This window comes from Lagenorhynchus albirostris, chromosome 4 (assembly GCF_949774975.1).
Source record: "Lagenorhynchus albirostris chromosome 4, mLagAlb1.1, whole genome shotgun sequence".
In the NCBI taxonomy this organism is placed as follows: Eukaryota; Metazoa; Chordata; class Mammalia; order Artiodactyla; family Delphinidae; genus Lagenorhynchus; species Lagenorhynchus albirostris.
Window position 1 is genome coordinate 68861096 of NC_083098.1, and position 22601 is coordinate 68883696.

Here is a 22601-nt window from a genome sequence, read left to right on the forward strand (position 1 = left end):
GTCTGAAGTCCAGGAGCCTGATTCCTCCAGCTCCATTTCTCTTTCTCCAGATTGCTTTGGCAATTCGGGGTCGTTTGTGTTTCCATACAATTTGTGAAATTTTTTGTTCTAGTTCTGTGAAAAATACCATTGGTAATTTGATAGGGATTGCATTGAAACTGTAAATCGCTTTGGGTAGTATAGTCATTTTCACAGTGTTGATTCTTCCAGTCCAAGAACATGGTATATCTCTCCATCTGTTTGTATCATCTTTAATTTCTTTCATCGGTGTCTTATAATTTTCTGCATACAGGTCTTTTGTCTCCTTAGGTAGGTTTCTTCCTAGGTATTTTATTCTTTTTGTTGCAATGGTAAATGGGACTGTTTCCTTAATTTCTCTTTCAGATCTTTCATTGTTATTGTATAGGAATGCAAGAGATTTCGGTGTATTAAGTTTGTATCCTGCTACTTTATCAAATTCGTTAGTTAGCTGTAGTAGTTTTCTGGTAGCATCTTTAGGATTCTCTATATACAGTGTCATGTCATCTGCAAACAGTGACAGTTTTACTTCTTCTTTTCTGATTTGGAATCCTTTTATTTCTTTTTCCTCTCTGATTGCTGTGGCTAAAACTTCCAAAACTATGTTGAATAACAGTGCTGAGAGTGGAAACCTTGTCTTGTTCCTGATATTAGAGGAAAAGTTTTCAGTTTTTCACCATTGAGAATGATGTTGGCTGTGGGTTTGTCATATATGGCCTTTATTATGTTGAGGTAAGTTCCCTCTATGCCTACTTTCCAGAGTATTTTTATCATAAATGGGTGTTGAATTTTGTCAAAAGCTTTCTCTGCATCTATTGAGATGATCATATAGTTTTTCTCCTTCAGTTTGTTAATATGGTGTATCACATTGATTGAGTTGCATATATTGCAGAATCCTTGCATTCCTGGGATAAACCCCACTTGATCATTGTGTATGATCCTTTTAATGTGTTGTTGGATTCTGTTTGCTAATATTTTATGGAGGAGTTTTGCATCTATGTTCATCAGTGATATTGGCCTGTAGTTTTCTTTCTTTGTGACATCTTTGTCTAGTTTTGGTATCAGGGTGATGGTGGCCTCGTAGATTGAGTTTGGGAGTGCTTCTCCTTCCAGTATATTTAGGAAGAGTTTGAGAAGGTAGGTCTTAGCTCTTCTCTAAATGTTTGATAGAATATGCCTGTGATGCCATCTGGTCCTGGGCTTTTGTTTGTTGGAAGATTTTTAATCACAGTCTCAATTTCAGTGCTCGTGATTGGTCTGTTCATATTTTCTATTTCTTCTTGGTTCAGTCTCGGAAGGTTGTACTTTTCTAAGAATTTGTCCACTTCTTCCAGGTTGTCCATTTTATTGGCATATAGTTGCTTTTAGTAAACTCTCATGGTCCTCTGTATTTCTGCAGTGTCAGTTGTTAGTTCTCCTTTTTCATTTCTAATTCTATTGATTTGAGTCTTCTCCCGTTTTTTCTTGATGAGTCTGGCTAATGGTTTATCAATTTTGTTTATCTTCTCCAAGAACCAACTTTTAGTTTTATTGATCTTTGCTATTGTTTCCTTCATTTCTTTTTCATTAATTTCTGATCTGATCTTCATGATTTCTTTCCTTCTGCTAACTTTGCTGTTTTTTGTTCTTGTTTCTCTAATTGCTTTAGGTGTAAGTTCTGGTTGTTTATTTGAGACGTTTCTTGTTTCTTGAGGTAGGATTGTATTGTTATACACTTCCCTCTTAGAACTGCTTTTGCTGCATCCATAGGTTTTGGGTCATCATGTTTTCATTGTCATTTGTTTTTAGGTATTTTCTGATTTCCTTTTTGATTTCTTCAGTGATCTCTTGGTCATTTAGTTGTGTATTGTTTAGCCTCCATGTCTTTGTATTTTTTTACAGATTTTTTTCCTGTAATTGATATCTAGTCTCATAGCATTGTGGTTGGAAAAAATACTTGATATGATTTCAATTTTCTTAATTTTACCAAGGCTTGATTTGTGATGCAAGATATGATCTATCCTGGAGAATGTTCCATGAGCACTTGAGAAGAAAGTGTATTCTGTTGTTTTTGGAAGGATTGTCCTATAAATATCAATTAAGTCCATCTTGTTTAATGTATCATTTAAAGCTTGTGTTTCCTTGTTAATTTTCATTTTGGATGATCTGTGCATTGGTGAAAGTGGGGTGTTAAAGTCCCCTACTATGATTGTGTTTCTGTCGATTTCCCCTTTTACAGCTGTTAGCATTTGCCTTATGTATTGTGGTGCTCCTATGTTGGGTGCATAAATGGTTACAATTGTTATATGTTCTTCTTGGATTAATCCCTTGATCATTATGTAGTGTCCTTTTTGTCTGTTGTAATAGTCTTAATTTTAAGGTTTATTTTATGTGATATGAGAATTGCTACTCCAGCTTTCTTTTGATTTACATTTGCATGGAATATCTTTTTTCATCTCTTCACTTTCAGTCTGTATGTGTTCCGAGGTCTGAAGTGGGTCTCTTGTAGACAGCATATATACGAGTCTTGTTTTTGTATCTATTTAGCCAGTCTATGTCTTTTGATTGGAGCATTTAATCCATTTACATTTAAGGGAGTTATCAATATGTATGTTCCTATTCCCACTTTCTTACTTGTTTTGGATTTGTTATTGTAGGTCTTTTCCTTCTCTTGTGTTTCCTGCCTAGAGAAGGTCCTTTAGCATTTGTTGTAAAGCTGGTTTGGTGGCGCTGAATTCTCTTCTCTTTTGATTGTCTGTAAAGGTTTTAATTTCTCTGTTGAATCTGAATGAGATCCTTGCTGGGTAGAGTAATCTTGGTTGTAGTTTTTTCCCATTCATAACTTTAAATATGTCCTGCCATTCCCTTCTGGCTTGCGGAGTTTCTGCTGAAAGATCAGCTGTTAAACTTATAGGGATTACCTTGTTTTTTATTTTTATTTTTTTTCCCTTGCTGCTTTTTATATATTTTCTTTGTATTTAATTTTTGATAGTTTGATTAATATGTTTCTTCACGTGTTTCTCCTTGGATTTATCCTGTATTCAACTTTCTTCACTTCCTGTAGTTGACTATTTCCTTTCCCATATTAGGGAAGTTTTCAATTATAATCTCTTCAAATAGTTTCTCAGCCCCTTTCTTTTCTCATCTTCTTCTAGAACCCCTATAATTCAAATGTTGGTGTTGTCCCAGAGGTCTCTGAGACTGTCCTCAGTTCTTATCCTTCTTTTTTCTTTATTCTGCTCTACCATAGTTATTTCCACTATTTTATCTTCCAGGTCACTTATCCGTTCTTCTGCCTCAGTTATTCTGCTATTGATCCCTTCTAGAGAATTTTTAATTTCATTTATTGTGTTGTTCATCACTGTTTGTTTGCTCTTTAGTTTTCCTAGGTCCATGTTAAACGTTTCTTTTATTTTTTCCATTCTATTTCCAAGATTTTGGATCATCTTTACTATCACTATTCTGAATTCTTTTTCAGGTAGAGTGCCTATTTCCTCTTCATTTGTTTGGTCTGGTGGATTTTTACCTTGCTCCTTCATCTGCTGTGTGTTTCTGTCTTCTAATTTGCTTAACTTACTGTGTTTGGGGTTTCCTTTTCACAGGCTGCAAGTTCGTAGTTCCTGTTGTTTTTGGTGTCTGCCCCCAGTTGGTAAGGTTGGTTCAGTGGGTTGTGTAGGCTTCCTGGTGGAGGGGACTGGTGTTTGTATTCTGGTGGAAGAGGCTGGATCTTGTGTTTCTGGTGGGTAGGATCGCATCTTTGTGTGTGTTTTGGGCTGTCTGTGACTTTATTGTGACTTTAGGCAGCCTATCTTCTAATGGGTGTGGTTGTGTTCCTGTCTTGCTAGTTGTTTGGCATAAGGTGTCCAGCACTGTAGCTTGCTGGTCGTTGAGAGGAGCTGGGTCTTAGCATTGAGATGGAGATCTCTGGGAGAGCTTTCATCGTTTGATATTATGTGTAGCTGAGAGGTCTCTGGTGGACCAATGTCCTGAACTTGGCTCTTTCCCACCTCAGAGGCACAGGCCTGACACCCGGCCAGAGCACCAAGACCCTGTCAGCCACATGGCTAGGAAGACAAATGGAAAGTACCCAGCAAGGAAGATGAACTGCAGCAAAGCCTTTGTCATATGATAGTGACCTCACGGGCTTGCCGGGCGCAAGGGCGTGTGTGTGGCTCACCCTCAGAGGCCAGTCAGGGGTTCTCTATTGCAAAGTGGAGAGGAGCTCACGGAGCTGCTCTGCCTCCGCTTCACTGTACACTGCTCCACATACCCTGAATGACTTTTAAACATTTTATATACATTTAGGTTCATTCTTCATGCTATAATGATTTATGGGTTGTCACAAATGCAGTGTCACATATTCATCATTATGGTGCCATACAGATAGATTTATTCTCAAAAAATTTTTAAACTGTTTTTAACCTATTCAAACAGTGCCAACCAGCGACCTATTTATCATCTCTTTAGTTTTGCTGTTTCTAGAACTAATATATTTGAATAATTGAATATTTATGCTTTTCAGACAGGCTTTTTCTGCTTAGCAATATGTATTTACAAGTCATCCATGTGTATTAATAGCTTGATAGCTCATTTCTTTTTATTGGTGAGTAATAATCTTTTGTATGGTTACATGATCTACATTTCTGACACTGGAATTTGTTTCCGTCTTTCTCTTTTCTCTCCTTCTCTCTCTGATCATCCAGGCAATAGGTTTATCAATTTATTTGTCAAATAATTATCTTTAATTTTTAAATTTTTTAATTTTTTGGTTTTCATTGTCATTGATTTCTGCTGACGTTTTTCTTTTTTTTTTTTTTAACTTGCTTTAAGCTAAATTGCTCTACATTTTCTAGTTTTCTAAGATGGAATCTTAGGTTACTGATTTTAGATCTTTCTTATTTTCTAATACATGCATTTAATGCTATATTTTTTCCTCCAAGCACTGCCTACACTGCATCCCACAGATTTTGATAGGTTGTATTTTTATTGCCATTTAGCTCAAAATACTTTTTGAGTTTTCCTTGAGACTGCTTCTTTGATTCAGGTTCTCTTTGATCTCCAAATATTTGGGCATTTTTCAGGTATCATTTGATTATTGATTTCTAATTTAATTCCATTATGATCTGACAACATATCTTCTATGATTTTTATTTTTAAAATTTGTTTAGTCGATTTTTTTATTGTCTAGAATATAATCTGTCTTGGTGAATGTACCTTTTTGTTGAAAGCTGGACATGTTGTATCAGGTGATTAAAACTGAGGTAAATAGGCCTATACTGTGTGGTTTTATGTTAATCCAGCTAGTAATTGGGCTGTGTTTAATGTTTACTGTAAGGATAGGTGCCACAAACTTCATTTATCTTGTTTTGTTTCTACTCTTAACTTTAGGCTTTCTTAAGTATTCCTCTTCAGAGAGGGGCTACGTCTTGCAGTTTGGTCAGTGGTAATTTTCTTTTATTATAATATAACCCTGTCGATGTGGTGGCATGGAAGTTAGGGAGGGAAGTGTTCTGTCATCTTCTGATTAAACCACAGTCCTTTAGTTGGCCTATGTCTCTATGCTGATACCCTCACAAATATTTTTCCAGTATATAGTATCTCCCCTACATTAGGTGAGAAAGGAAAGCTTATGGGGAATGGAGAGGAGGAATTCTCTCCTGCAACTGGGATAAGACTTTGGTAAAGTTTTTCCCCTGGAAAGTAGGTCTTTGTTATAGAGAATAATCTGAGCAATTTCCCAATTAACTGTTTTCCTCCTCCTGCCAGAACCATGCTTAGTTCTTCACCATGGGATCCTAGTACAGAACCTGAGTGTAAAACCTATGAAATTGTGGAGAGCTCCTTAAGACTGCAGCTTCCAGGTGTTTCTCACTCTCATGCTGGTCTATGTTCAGTCTCCAGCAGTTCATCATTTAAGTGTTCCTACCTATTTGTGGCTCTAGCAGCTTCTGTTCTAGTTAAACATATCTCCACTGTGACTCTATATTTTCTTGTCCAACTTTTGGGGTGATAATTTGTTCTGATACCACAATTCTCTGATGAGTTAAAAATTATCGATTTTTTTGTTTATTCAGATTTTTCTTAGTATATGAATGGAAGTGACAGTTTAAAATCTATTTATATGCCAGAACTAAAATCTGCAATCTCATGTTTTTCTTTTAAAGATTTAAGTGGCCAGATGTTTACCTAGACTCTCAATGTAAACATCTGTAGCTATTTAGACAATTTAACACAATCCTAGTAATTTTATATATGTACTCTGAGCGAATAGCAATCATTGATTGCTGTTGTCAATTAAATTGTATATGATCACTCTAGGTAGCAACTTCTGAGTTCATGTTAAAAGCTAAATTTTTGTTCTTGAATCTTTGAGAGTTTGTGGTTTAGCAGCTATCATAAATATCCAAGTTAAAATTTCAAAATATCCAGATTACAGCTGTAGTAGGTAGAATCTTAAATTTGCCCCCAGGATTCTCACCAACCTGGTGTACATATCCTGTATAACATCTCCTCCTTTTGAAAGGTACTTGTGATCTATCATGCCTGTGATTGTTACATTATATGGCAGAGAGATTTTGAAGATATAATTAGGGTTCCTAATCAGTGACTTTGAGCTAATCAAAAGAGAGATTATCCTGGTTCACCTAATTTAATCATGTGAGCCATTAAAAAGGGGACTAAAAAGATTTGAAGCAGGAGAAATTTCTCTTGCTGACCTTGAAGAAGCAAAATCCACATTTGAACTGCCTATTGAGGGGGATACATGGCATGAAATTGAAGCATTCTCCAAAACTGAGGGTGATCTCTGGTCAACATCCAGAAGAAAAGGGGGATTTCAGAACGATCATTGTCAGGAACTAAAATCTGTCAACAATCAGTAAGATCAGAAGGAAAACAAAATGATTACCAACATCTTGATTTCAGCCCAGTGAGACCTTGAGCAGAGGTCCTAACTAAACCATACCCAACTTTTTGAACCATGGATAATTAATATATGTTCTTTTGTACCTCTATGTTTGTGGTAATTTGTACATAACAATAGAAAGCAAATACAAAAGGTAAAAAAAAGCACAATGTAAAAATATTTTGATATTTTGTTAACGTTAGCCCTAGGGGGAACATGCTCAAGATTTTAGAATTAAAAGAATAAAGTCCCATTTTTTTATTCCTATAATTACAATAACTTACACAAAAAATATATTGACTTAATTTATCTAAAGATAACATGCTTAGGCATTGTCTTCATTCATTCAGGCTGCTATAACACAATACCACAGACCAAGTGGCTTATAAAGAACAGAAATTTATTTCTCACACTTTTGAGGGCTGGAAGTTCAAACTCAAGGTGTCAGCATGGTCAGGTTCTGGTGAATGCCCTCTTCCAGGTTACAGACTTCCACTTCTCACTGTGTCCTCACATTGTGGAAGGGTCAAGGTTGCTCACTGGGGTCTCATTTACAAGGTTACTAATCTCATTCATGAGGGTTCTACCCTCATGATCTAATCACCCTAAAGTTCCCACCTCCTAAAACTACTACTTTAGGATTAGGTGTTCAGCATTTGAATATGTTGTACCTGCTGATAAAAGTTGTCTAGGTGATCGATTTGGAGTATTTGCACATTTATGATTGCTTATGTGTGCTCAAAAAAATAAAAGACCTAGCAGAGTTGTAGACTGAAAAGTCCAAAGAACAACAATGTAACAAAATAGTAACAGTATAATAGTACTAATATTTTACAGTAATAGGAAGAGTAATAGCAGCTCTTTACTTCTTGAATATTTGCAATGTGTATTAATGAGTACTTGAAATATTCCAGGTATGGTTTTGATCACATGCTTTTTCTAATAAGCATTAACTAATTTATTTTTCTCAATGATACTATGCAGTAGTTACTATTAATTTCCCACTTTAGTAGAGGAAGAAACTGAAACAGAGAAAAATCAAGTTAACATATGGAAGGAAGCTCTTGCTAACAAGTGACCTGAGATGGCTTAAACTGGCCTCTCTTTTCTCCCATGCAGTAGAGAGCCTAACTGGGCCTGACCTTGGAGTTTTGTGCAAGGATTTCTACATGCACTGGGCTTACTGAAGATGTCCAGCGAAGATCCATGTTAACAACATAAGGGGCTCACTGGACAAGGCACACAGAATTCTGGTTATGTGTCCATTCTGAACCCTTTTATGCCTTGGCCTTGGGACCACGTCTACATAGGTCTGGCCAAGAGACCAAATAATCTATACCTGTTGAGCACTAGATTGATCCAGCAGCAAATAACATCATACAAATAATACCACTGATACCTAGCATTATGATTAATAATAATAACTGATAAGATCTCATAGAGAAATAATAGTAACTCATGTGTATAGTGTTTATAGCTTACAAAATAATTCCCAAATTCCTTATCCATTATTTGATTTAACTATTAAAGCAAAATTATTTATATATTTTATTACTGTCCTAAGTTTAAAGGGGAGGAACTAAGTTTTTCAGGGGCTGAGTCACACAGCCCAAACTTGGTAGAACTAGGACTTTTAATTCCAGACTTTTAGTAAAAAGTTCCCCCAAGACTTTACTGACTTAAAACAGCATGGATGATTCTGCAGTTCAGCAGTCTGGACTGGATTCACCTGGATGATTATTCTGCTGGTCGGGCCAGGCTTACTCAAGCATTTGCAGTCAACTGTTAGTTAGCTAGATGTCAGCTCTGAAGGTTTACTGGCTGTCAGCTGAGGTGTTGGGGAAGATTGAGCTATATTCTTCTCATCCAGCAAGGTTCCAAAATCTGCAGAAAAGAAAAACCTCAGTGATCAATCGTGTTTCAAATCTTTGCTTGTGTTTCATTGCTGCTGCCTCATTGGTCAAAGAAAGTAACATGGCCAAGTCTAGTGTCAGTGTGTGAAGGGATCAAGGGCATTAGTACAGAGAGGTATGAACAAATTTGAGACTATTATTGCAGCAATCTACCATAGTTACTTAAAAGAGAAAGCCCCTCTGTTCCAGTAGGTTCTATTAGGGTTATTGCTTTCTCAGGGTTCATTGATTCAAAAAGAACAATACTTTTCAAAGGTTCTGGAGAGAGTGTGATATAATTTAGTAATTCTCTAAAGTCTCGAGTAACAAATCTCCAAGACATTCTATAGAACATTGGTTCTGAGATTTACTCTTTGAAGGGATGGAATTTGTCATCAAAAATGTATAGAAAATACCCATTTCCCTGGCTCACTTCAGTCCCAAGGTTTACATATTAGCATGTGTGATGGTTAATTTTTTTGATCAATGTAACTGGGCCATGGGATGCCCAGACATTTGATCAAACATTGTTCTAGGTGTGTTCTGTGAGGGTGTTTCTGAATGGGATTAACATTTGAATCAGTAAACTAAATAAAGCAGATTTTTCTCCCTGATGTGAGTGGGCCTCATTCAATCAGTTGAAGAACTTGACAGAATAAAAAACCTAAGCAAAAGGAGCTGATGAGCTGGGACACTGGTCTTTTTCATGCCTTCAGGATCAACCTGAAAAATTGTCTCTGTGGGGTTTTAAGCCTGCTGGGTTCTGGGCTAGAACTTACACGATTGGCTTGCATGGTTCTCAGGCCTTTAGAATCAACTAGAATTATACCATCAGCTCTCCTGTGTCTCCAACTTGTCAACTCCAACTGAAGATCTTGGGTCTCAGCCTTCATAATTCTGTGAACCAATTCCTTATAATAAATCTGCCCATCCATCCAGGATGTGTGTATATATATATATATATATGATATATAAATTATATCTACATATATGAATGCTATCTATCAATATATATCATTCATATATATAACATAATATGTATATTATATATTATATATATTATATATATATATATATATATGGGAGAGAGAGAGGTTATATGTATTGGTTCTGCTTCTCTGTAAAACCCTAATACAGCATATTACACATTAACATGTTAATATATTAATGGCACTAAGACTGTCTGGAGTAAAAAATAAGAACTCTTTATTTTTTAATGTAAAAGAAATTTTAAAATAAATAGAAAAGCCTTGATTTAAGTCTTGGTTCTACTACTATGTGCCTTTCAACATTTATTTAAAGGCTCCAAATAAATTTCTGATTCCTCACCTGTAAAATGGAAAGATTGAGAAAATATTTCACAGGCTGTTTTGTTTGTTCTTTTTTTTGTTTTTTGTTTTGCGGTGCGCGGGCCTCTCACTGTTGTGGCCTCTCCCGTTGTGGAGCATAGGCTCCAGACGCACAGGCTCAGCGGCCATGGCTCACGGGCCCAGCCGCTCCGCGGCATGTGGGATCTTCCCGGGCCGGGGCACGATCCCGTGTCCCTTGCATCGGCAGGCGGACTCTCAACCACTGCGCCACCAGGGAAGCCCCACAGACTAAGTTTTTTCTAGAAACTTGTGAATAAATTATAGTTATAAAAATTATTATTACTATGCTTATATGACTACTTGAATCTAATACATTTTTAAACCACAGAACCCCTTGTTGTATGATATCTGTTAATATCCTAAGGAATTATGTTCCAGTGAATATATTTTATAAAATATATTTAGAGAAGTGGAAAGTCCAGGAAAATGGTAGTTTAAAACTATTGTTGATATGGTGAAACTTAGATCTGCCATTATTTTCACACTTAATTTGGCCTTTGTGTGTGAGAGACACATTTGGGGACAAAAGGAAATGGCTGGATGTGCTTATTCTAGACACAAAAGTTTCTCAGTAAAACAGACAAAACTGAGATTTCGACAGAATTCTTAGCTACTTCTTTTTTTGAGAAGGCTGATTTACTGGATGTCTTGAGGGAAGATTTATATGTACAGTAGGAAGATAATAATAAGAAAATAATAGTAATGGCAATACCACATAGAGCTCTCATTCACCATTTTGTTTCAGAGTACTTTCATATCTCTTACCTGATTTCAAAAATGATTCATGGACAAAGAAACAGTACATTTGACCCAGCCACATAGTTGCAGACTACTAGAAGATTTTGGACAGATAAACTACAAAGGAAGCAGAAAGAGGTTTGCTCCTTTTGCTCAAAGATCACAGACACCTTGCCTGTGCAAGAGTAAAACTCAGGCTGGCAAACAGCAATTAACACTGACAAAATGGATCATACCAGAATATAAAATCTAAACCTACAGTTTCTTCCTGAATAGTTTTTCTGTCACAGATAATAACTGGAGATGACATTTTGAAAATATTCCCCTACTCCAACAAATGTTAAAAAATGAAATCTTGGACATTACAGTGCATTAAAGTGTTTTTTTAAGGGAATATATCTATTCCCTTTAATACCCCTCCCCAATAAAACATATTTTATCAACAACCATTTCACTTATATATCAAAATATGATGACTCTAATATTCATAATACTCATTCTTATACTACTTCTCCAGTTATCTTAGAATTAATATAGGCTTCTGTCCTTTTGCTCATTCTTTTGCTCTCTGTGACCTCTTAGCATATTAATGAAACAGCAAGAAAACTTTTCCAGCCATTATATTAAGGATCATAAAAAGTTGCTATTATGTTCCTAACTGAAAATATAAAATATATTACTTTTCAAAGGATATGAGCTTAAAAGTAAAAAGATGTGCAGACATATGGATATTTTTGTATACTATTTACCAATGAGAGTAAAAATGCCTAGTACAAATGATGTTTACTTTTTTTTTTTTTTTTTTGTGGTACGCGGGCCTCGCACTGTTGTGGCCTCTCCCGTTGCGGAGCACAGGCTCCGGATGCGCAGGCTCAGCGGCCATGGCTCACGGGCCCAGCCGCTCTGCGGCATGTGGGATCTTCCCGGACCGGGGCACGAACCCGTGTCCCCTGCATCGGCAGGCGGACTCTCAACCACTGCGCCACCAGGGAAGCCCGATGTTTACTTTTTTGAACCCTATAGTTACATTGTCCTGTCCTATGATCACAGACTAGACCTACTCTAGAATAATTATTTTCTACCTTCTCATTTTTTTTCTCAAAGGTGCCAGGCAAAAAGTTAGTTAAAAGAGGAATCTCTATGAACTCAAAATCTCTCCTGGTACAAGAAATTAATGTGAATACCATATTGAGAGGGAGGACATGAGAGTTTTATTTATTAAAAACCAAAGAAAGATTGTCTATAGAATTCTCCAATATGAAACTTGATATCTAGTCACCTCTTTTACAAACATATTTCCTTAATTCACCCTGCCATTCATTTCCTCTCCACAGATCCCAGGATCCAGTTCAAATCCTACTTCCTTTGCAAAACTTTTCCTGAATAGTCCACTGGAAGGTAATCTTTTCCTTTTCATCTTCCATATCGAAATTTTCTATCCTGCCTATGTCGTTTTTAATATGTAAGTAATGCCATAGTTCAGGACATGGGCCATTGATCTAAAGAGTTGAAGTTCAAGTGCTGGCTCTATATTTATTCACTCTATACATCTGGGCAGGTGTTTGGTATCCTCAGATCTGCCTCGTTTGATCATCCATGGGGTAGGAAATGTTTATATGCCTTTTCAAGTCATTATAAAACAGTATAATAACTGGTACATAATCTACTTTTTACAAGATGATAGTGTTGTTATTTTTTTTATCATCATCATTCTCAACATCATTTCTGTAACTACATTTAACATCCAAGAATATAAGGATAAGCTCTTGCAGTGTTTTTGTAATCTCCACGTTGCCCAGCAGTGTGTCTTGCCCATGGTAGATACACAAAAAATTGTTATTGATTAATAGTTGTCTGACATTGATGAAGAAAGAGGAGAAAAAAGGAAAGATAAAAGGTAAGATGACTTTATATGAACAGTGGTAATGTTAAAATTAATATCCTAGAGTCAATAGTTTCTATATTAAATCAACAAAGTAAATGTTTAAGTTGTAGACAAAGACTCTTTCAGCTCAAATAAGCTGTGATTCTGCTGCTATGAGTAAACCATTCTTTAAAGTAGCAGAGTGCAAATGAAGAAATGATGTGTAGTGTTATGAATGTGTAAAATGCGAGGAATATATAAAGTTACACTTAGATAATCATCTGCAATTTTCTAGGCACTGTGGTCAATGATGGGAATTAAACGATTATAGGACATTGCCCTAAAGCAGCTCAAATCAAAAGGGCAGATGACTAAGCAATGTGTTATGAGAGGCTGATATGCCTCATATAAATGCTTATGCAGTGTGCTAAGGAGGCACAGAGGAAGGGCATGCAAGCCAGGGAAAGGAGACTGGGAAGCATTTAGAAAAGATTATATTTAAGCTAAATCTTCAATATTCAGGGAAACAGGCAGAGAAGCTGCTGTGGTTGTCCAAAAGAAGTATGACAAAAGTCTTGAAAAAGATGCTAAAAGGTAAAATTAAGCATAAGCCAGAAAATTAATATAGCAAAACCCTGTGATAGTTTGCCCTGAGTTAATCCAAGTTAATCCAATTTGGAAGTAATGACATTAGTGATTAGCTCTCATTCTGTGCCCAAACCACATTCTCGAATGGGAGTGGTCTAAAGTCTTTTCCTTCTAGAGGGAAGGCAAGGCCAAGGGAGAAAACAGCAGACAGCTGTATCTTGAGAAAGTATGTCCTCATATCCTCATTATTCTGGCCCAATCCCTCCAGGCTGGGTCAACAAAATGAGTCCATTCCTAGGCAGATTCCTGGAATCACTGCTTCTATCCCAGAAGTTCCATCCTGTCACAAGACCCAACTTATTATTTAAGCTGCTTTGGACAGCTGCCACCAGGTGGCACCAAACTGCAGGCAGGACTTAGAGGGATTTGGATTTCCCAGACCTCGATTTTCTGACCAATTAGCTGCACAGGTTTATCCCCAGTCATTTCATTAACCTCACAACAACATGACCCAGCATTTTATCTGATTAAATTTTTAGACCCTGCATCTCACATTTTGGTAGCGCTTTTACTGCATTTTCAAATAAGAGAAAAAAATTAAAGCTTGGAGAAGAAAGACAAATGTAAGATAATTTGAAATTACTGACTCCCCAATGGATAAAATGGTTTATTGGTTCATTGGTAGGGAGGCAAGAAGATTGGGTTCTCCTGGATTCACAGGAGAAGGAAGGATGGAAACCTGGCTGTTAGCGTTTTAAAAGTTTTTGGAATGGGTATTCACAAAGGAGTGAGAAGCAGGAAAGGGGTAAGAAAGGCCATTGGAGTGAGAGGAAATCCATTCTACTGGTTTATTTCATAAGCAATAGACAAAGAGTAGAGAAGTTCTAGCATCATCACTAGGAAAAACAAGAGGTTTTAATGGTCATTTTGTTTTGTTTTGTATTGTTGCCCAGTTTCAGGAATCTGTGGTTAGTTTTGAAATGCATAAAATGACTTCTATTTGGTTCTCTCTCAGAGAGTGACATGTGAATCATTTCTGTCCTTTGATAATAGAAATTTGCAATTTTGGCAACCCCAGGTCTTAATGCAGGATAGTTGAAGATGCCTAATTTTCATTTCCCCCTAAATCTCCATGTCTCTCTCTTTCCAGTGTAGTATTGGGTGTGAGCTCTGCCTGGTGAGATGTTTTTTTATAGTCTCCTGATCAGGCATTTCGTGTCCTGCTCATTGGCTAAAGTTATCATCTCGTGCTATGGAATTGCTTATGCTGTGAAACTTGCCTCCCAGGGAAACTTGGCGCCTAGGCCCCATAATTGTTTCTGCTGTGGAATTATCTCCTGAAGATTTCTAAATTGAAGGAACTCTTAATCCATCCAAAGGTGTCTCACTGGCGGCTCAGCAGTGCACAACAACTTTACCATGCCTGTCTCAAGACGTTGTCTTTTCTCAGCTTTGTAAGTAGCATTCCAACTCATATCTTTATGCAGTAGCAGAATCTGCCTCTAGTGTGGTGCCTCTGAACTCTGACTGTATTTGGAAAGCATTACGGGAGTTCTTTAAAAAAAAATCTCACCCCCACTCCCCCAGAGATCTTAATTCAATAGATCTGAGCTATGACAGGAGCCTTAATTATTCTTTTAAAGTACCCCAGGTGCATCAGTATGTGCAGACAGCGTTAAGAAACACTTTCCTTCTATTTTAGGAAGTATCAAATGATCCTTCTTAACATTTTAACCTGCATCTTAGGTTGACCCTTTTTTCCTTTTCTTAGCACATGTAGGCATATTCTTTGCTGAAACTAAATGCCTACTTTTGTTTTACAATTTCTGTGCTTTTTGTCTTATATGTTGTTGTTTGTTCTGTTTTAACATGCTTTTCTAGTTTTATTTCCTTGGGGTCTTCATGAGAAATACAGGCCTGTCAAATATATCCACCGTTCAAAAAGTCTTTTCCCACTGCCTCATCCTGAGTCAAGTAATCCCACCTAGGAGCTATTTTGCTGTCACACTAACATCTACTTCAAGCTTGAACAGTATTTACTGTAGTTCTTCCTGACTTACCTTTGGTATGGTTAATTTCAGAGCTATTGCGTTTGGTTTTTAGGTGGTGAACTGCAAAAGGAGGTATTCAACCTGCATCCCCATCATACAGCTCTGTGCCCTTACATGACACTGTGTGTACCCAAAGCACAGAACAATTTATTTTAATTTGCACCGTTTTGCCTTATGTGATAGTCGTGGCCCTGCTTAAAGTTTCTCTACATTTTATTGGAATCCTAATTTAATACACTTTTCATCATGTATGTCCGGGGCACAGGTAACCCTGTACTCCACCCACTAGTAAAGGAACCACTTTGGTATCAACTCAGTTTTTCTTTCAGCACTGTACAGTGATCTTTCTAGTCTTCTCTAAAATCTGCTCAAGTTTTCAATAACTACTTGATGTGCTATATTAATCCTTATGTTTTTAGTTGCTCGTATATTAGGCACTGCATCTGCATGTGTAAGGGGGAAATTCTCAATTTTTCCCTCGTCTCTAAATCTTGCTTTGGAAATCATTTTAGTCTATCTTGACATTTTTGGGCCAGAGTCATATTATTTCATTGGTAACAACTAGAACAACATAATCTTTCCTGATACTCTCTTTAAGAGCAGTTGTTACATTCAGATCTACCTCATTTTCCCTTTTGTATCTCTCTATCCTGGCCTTGCAGATCATTTTCCAGTTTATATCTGTCTAATTTCTTTCTAAGATTCAACTTTTCCCCTGAAGAAATTTCTCTTTCCCATGTTGACTGAGGACAAATGCACAATGTAAAAGTTGTGAGTTAAGTTTTATTCTGGGGCCTTACTGAGGACTATAGCCTGTGAGACAGCCTCAGGGAGAGCTGTGATGAACTGCTCTGAAGAAGTAAGGGAGGAGCCAGGATATGTATGAACTTTTTCACTGGGAAAAACATGTAGCTAAGCATAAAATAATTACTGACAGTCACAAAAAACAGACATCTCAAGTAATGATTTTAGTGTTTTTTCTTTATGGGAAAATGCAAGCACCTGGGGTCATAAAAATTATCCTCAGATATGTATCTTGACTATCTAGGGGCCATTATATCCAAAGCACAGAATGATTCCTGTTTTTCTCCATCCTCAGTACGGCTCAGGATGCACTGTTTGTGGACAACTGCAGTGGCTAATGGCTTAATCTTGTACAACTGGACTGGAAGGCAGCATTTTTTCCTTTACACCCAGAATAATCAGCATTTCTTTCATTTTAATTATTTTGCTATCTTATATCTGATGAGAGAATTGAACCATGTTTTTGAACCATGTTTTTCCAATCACCTCAGTTTCTCCTTGATTCTCTGAGCAAGTATTATTCTTAGAGGCATACGTACCAAGCGTAGGTTTTGTAAGAAACTCTTCAGCCTTTGGAATTCCAATAATTTCAGTGAGTTGTTTATCTGGTTAAATACAAGTAGATAGGATATTTTCATAGGTCTCCTTCTTTATTGCTATATTTGTTTATTAGGAAAATCTACCACTTGTGAAGGAAGCTACATTTTACTACTAGAAAATTAAAGCCATGGTAAGAGTTACATTGAATTAAATTTAGTGATCAACTTGAGACCAAGAAGAGGGTAGGACTTCTGCTGCCTGGCAGATCCCCCATATGGAGAAGCTAGATATCATAGATCTATCTCATTCTGCTAAACCCCATAATCAGATACATCAAGTATTTTCTGGGGAAACATGAGTGAATAGGTGGTGAGAGAGTACGAGAGTTTTTCTAATGGAAAATGCTGTTATGTAGAAAGACACTTTAGGAGAGAAACACATAGGTTCTTCTCTAGTGCTTAGTACTAGGTCTAATGGTGTCTCCTCTGAATGAATGGGATGTGGAGTACAGAGGTGGGGGGCAGAGCTCCATAATATTAAGTGCCTCAAAGTCATTCTGAAAGTGATCTAGAAAGATTGTTTTGCCAGAGATTAATGACAGGAGAGATCATAGCATATAACTGTTGGTAAATTAGATTTTTCTTCAGTCCTACAGTTGAGAATTTTCTCAGTTGTAGTGATAAGGAAGAATGCTAACAGAATTCAAGTATATGTAGAATATGATAACATTTACAAATATATTAGAACACATTCTTTCATATTTTATATTATTTCAAATTACAAAACAGTAGATTTACTATAGAAAATGTGAATAATCTAAAAAATAATTTCATCAAACTATTAGAAATAATACAGTTCATGGTTGCTATATACAAGATATATTTACAAAAATTGATTGCATGTACATACTATAGCAAAAACTGACAAGAGATTATAATAAATAAAAAGACACCACTAACATAAGCACTCATAAAAATAATACTGGACTTTACTAATAAAATCTAACTTATATGGAAAAATATTAAAAATCAACCAAAAGACCTAAAGATTTAAATAATAAGAAGTAACATTATCATAAATTAATCTAAATTACAAAAATTAATTTGTAAATATGTCACTCCAAAATTCTGGTTGTATTTATTTGAGATATTGAAAGAACTTATTTTAAAGTTTTATGGGAGAATAAAGGGCTAAAATGGAGTGAATTAACTCCAAAAACGTGTTGGTAGAATGTGGGGATATGGGAACCCATGTGCACCTGATAGAGCAAAGCATTTACACAAAGCAACACGTCTAGATTTTCAAAGCATGCTGCTGAGTGAAAAATGCAAAACTTATTTCTATAGCACAGCATTAGGCATACAAATGAATATAAATATACATGAAATAATTATACATAAAATAAGAGAATATGCTTTAGAAGAAGTATTATATGCCAGAATAAAATGATGTAAATAAATAAGTAAATAAATCAAAAGACAATTCTTGAACTCACAATAGAGGATAGTGGACAAAGGTGTATACTTAATGCAATTTCCTTGACAAAGTCCCAAATATATAAAACAGAGTTTAACTATGCATTTCCATTTATATCTATCTTAGTTTTCTCCTGGTTATAAAAGTACTAAGTTCTTTTAGTTGAAAATCAATAGAAGTATTGAGAATCAGTACACAAAACTATAACCACCCCAGTCTTCCCACATCCTTGCAATGGGAAACACTATTAAATTTTAGCTATATTTTTAATTCAGGCTTTCCTATAGATGTTATTCTATGTTTTCCTCATAATATTATTGATTAAATATTCTCCAATATTAAAAAAAATAACATTCCCTGGAAACATTTCAATGGCCGTTTAATATCTTAGTCTCAATTACTAGGCTCAGACTAAATGCTACATAGGCCAAATAGAAGTTACCCATTAATTATGAATCACATTAATCAAAATTAATTATTTTCTTAGAAAAATTTGGAGTTTTTAGTTCCACATGATAGTATATCTGTGGCAGAGGAGAATAGAATTTTATAACGTAAGGTATATTTATATAGAGAGAAGCCTTATATACAGATACTGTAGAAATAGAATTTTCCTGTTCATTTCAAGATGGTTAGCATGTAAGAACCACCGGAACCTCAAGGTTGCAAGTCCTACTCCATACCTCCATCTCCACCAGAAGTGCCCACTTCTTTTGAATCAGAAGTAAAAAAATTATAGGAGCTCAAGCACAGATTATTGGTATTAATTTTTACTTTGTACTTTTAAGTTTGCAACTGGGTTATACCAAATACCTAAATTTATGGAAAACTTGCTGTCTACTGACAGGAATGTGATTACCTGGAAAGGAATTCAGTTTGTGTGGGTAGGAAATAACAGGGGGAAGTGCAAAAAGATTTCTTAAAAGATGATTTGTGAATCACCTACTTAGTAGTAACCACTGAGAGGACAGAGTCAGTGACTCACAGAGAGAGTCCTGAGAAAGAAAAGATACTAGAGAGTGGGTAACAGCTTTGGAGAGAGGTAGGTGCTCTTCTAGTTAAATTTCGGAATGAGATAAAGGAAAGGAAGCATTTAAAAACAAGACCTACTAACCTGGAGGATATACAGTAATGTGCAGTAGCACATTACATGCTGTCAAGACTGTCAAATATCAAGGAGAAATCAAAGAGAAGGAGAGCTTAAGAAATGTCATCTGTATTTTAAGATCAATTTTGGAAATGCATAGAATGTGATGCTAAACCTTATGGAAAAGAAGAAAATACATTATGCTGGGAATTGATACCTTAATTCCACATTTGAAACTCCCAGATTTTTGAGACTTGGGAAAAAAAGTCCCATATTTTGCTACATATCTTAGCTTTTCCATTTTAAAAATGAAGGATTTAATTTCTTGATTTCCAAGACTCATTTTAGTTGTAAAATGTTAGACTTCTGTGACAAAATGTAAGACATTAAATTATATATAGTAATGTAAATGAAATAATTTTCTTTTAATTTATTTATTTATGGCTGTGTTGGGTCTTCGTTTCTGTGCAAGGGCTTTCTCTAGTTGTGGCAAGCGGGGGCCACTCTTCATCGCATGCACAGGCTCAGTAATTGTGGCTCACGGGCCCAGTTGCTCCGCAGCATGTGGGATCTTCCCAGACCAGGGCTCGAACCCGTGTCCCCTGCATTGGCAGGCGGACTCTCAACCACTGCGCCACCAGGAAAGCCCATGAAATAATTTTGACTCATCACGCACATTAGATTGACAAGCATACATAATGGTTTTAATAAGATTACTTATCCATTTTCTTATATAAATATGAGCTATACATATTCTATAAAATTATTTTTTATACCTTTGTATCTTCTACCTATAATAAAAGAATATCTTAGAACTTAGACCAAACATAAAAGGAGAGAAAAACAAGACTTTGAGTCATATTAGCTGCATACTTTACTCATTTGGAAGTAGCCAAGGGACAGACTGGGGACATAGTCCTGGGGTGAAGCCACAGGACATGACAACGAAAGTCGCTGAGACTTTCTTCTGGCCAGACGTGTACAGAAGGCACATTCTTCCTTTGTATATTTGTACCCAACCCTAGGGAGGATCCAGGGAAAGAGGTACATGCCTGGGATACTTGAGTGACTGAGCAATTTTTCTAGTAAGACTGATCATTATCTAAATGGAGTCTTTAAATCATGGACTTGGATTTAAATTATTTAAATTATTCAGTAGACTCTTTAAATTATTGAATTGTATTAAGTTTTAAACTAGAAGTATCCAAAGTGAGAGTGTTTTCTCTAACCCATGAGTGGAAACATGGGGAGTAATGGTCATTGTTTATAGGCAAACTAAATTAGGCATATTTCTCTTAGTATATATGAAGTATTGTGAGTTAAATTTTGACACCCACATATGCCATTTTATACATCAGAAATCTCAGGCTCTATTCTGTTCCTGCTGTGTTCAGGTATATTGCTGCCTTCTAGAATACAGCTTATATAAACAGAAATAGATTCTCATATTTGTCCAAGCTGTGAAGTCCAAGGCAAGGGACCTCAGTGAGATCAATCAAAGATGCATTATTTGACAATCACAAACAGGCAGTTTGAACAACATGGCAGTGCACTCTAATAGCTTATGTAGCTGCTTCATTTTATGCTGAGGAAATTCCTTCTTAAACTCTTGCTTTAATTTATTCTTGATGAGATGCTTACCGTTTCCTAAGAACAGTCCTGTTATTAGAGGATAAGTATCTAAGGAAGTTACGATGGAGCAGACAGCAAGATATAAGGAGGTCATGTATGGCCCTTTATTTATTTATTAAATAAACAACTATTGATCACCTAGCACATGTCAGACACTGTTTTGTGTGGTGGGGATAAAAGGATGATTAAGACTGACATGAAGTTTACATTACAATGAGGGGGGATAGAGACAATAAAATAATAAATAGGATGATTTCAGATTGCAATCAGTACTATAAAGAAAATAAACTCTTATAGCCAAGAGTCTGAGGGGTGTGGAAATTTCTATGGAAGGACTCTGTTAAAAGAAACCATTTCAACTTGAGTTAGAATCAGACACACGACAAGGGGGTCAGTGAGTTCAGGCAAAGGGAATAAAGCCACATGGATCAAACTTGGTTGGCTAAAGCAAGAGAATGTACATTGGTTAGTTTGCATACGGTGAGGGATGGGGTGGGAGAGTGATACAAGATGGGGCTGAAGAAGAGTCAAGGCTAAACCTCACAAAGCCATAGTAAGTAGTTTAGACTCTTTTCTCAGTGAGATTATGTAATGAATAATATTGGTGCCCAAATTTTCTCAGATCTCTATGACCATTTTTGTGCATATTTCAGCTTCAGTGTGCTTTTTTTCCAAGAACTAGTGCCTGTGACTCTTTTTTTAGATGATTGCTTTTCAGTGGCAGTGGCCTGCCTTATCCACATTGCAGAAAAGCATCTGAAAATTTATTTCTGTGACCTCCCTACCAGTAATTAGATGATTCATGGGTGCAGCCTCTGGTTGAGAAAATACTGAGGGTTAATTTTCTCTTCAGAATTCTTTGGGATTAGGCTGAAAGGACCCTCTCTGGGACTTTGCCTGTGATAGAACCTTGCTTGGATTTCTCCCTTTCTCTGTTCTGCTCTCCCAGTTTCCCCTGGGAACAGTTCCTTACCAGTTTCCCTGGGAACATTTCCTTATAAAATCACTTGCATACCAAACCTCATCTCACAGTCTACATCTGGGAAACTCAAACTCTGACAGTTGGAAGATTTGGAGGAATCTAAAGAGAAGGACAAAAACTGACTAATGTTTTAAAAATATCACTGCGGCTGCTGTATGAAGAATGTTAGTAGGGCTGGGGGAGGCCAGAAAAGAAGAGACAAAGGCAGAAGGCTGTTTCAGTAATCTGGACTAGATAGCAAGCTATATGTTACCTGAAGTTCTCCAAGAGGTATGTGCATTGGAGAGACTGTCATAAATAATGCATTGAGGTATAAAAAGAAAATAATAAATTCTATTTCTTTGTATGAGTCTAGAAATCGAGAAATAGATTGTGCTTCACTACTCTAATTTGTCAGTACACACATTTATACTTTGAAATAAATTTTTATATTGAGGGATGCACTCAAGATTTTGTACTGAGGAGACAGGCCATCAAAAATTTTTGAAGGACACTGGTTTTAGACATCAGCCAACTTTATGTTTTCTTTTTTTTCATGCAGTCTATTCTTGGTAGTCTTATGGAATGTTGTTCTTGCATATGTGTCTCTAGCAAGATGTCTTTGCTTTTAATTCTTCATTTTGAGGAAGGGGATTTAATTATTTGGGTGCTCCTCTAGGTTAGCTATTTTGAAGAA

At 36.3% G+C, this 22601-nt stretch overlaps 1 long non-coding RNA gene across 1 annotated transcript in view; it reads left to right on the forward strand.

Annotated features, from left to right (window-relative positions):
* Nucleotides 1–21964: 21964 nt before the first annotated feature.
* The window catches only part of LOC132519332 (uncharacterized), a 106109-nt gene continuing 105472 nt past the window's right edge, over nt 21965–22601 (forward strand). Inside the window, exon 1 of the long non-coding RNA XR_009540148.1 lies at nt 21965–22195. This is a non-coding gene — a long non-coding RNA (uncharacterized LOC132519332). The remainder of the gene's footprint in view (nt 22196–22601) is intronic.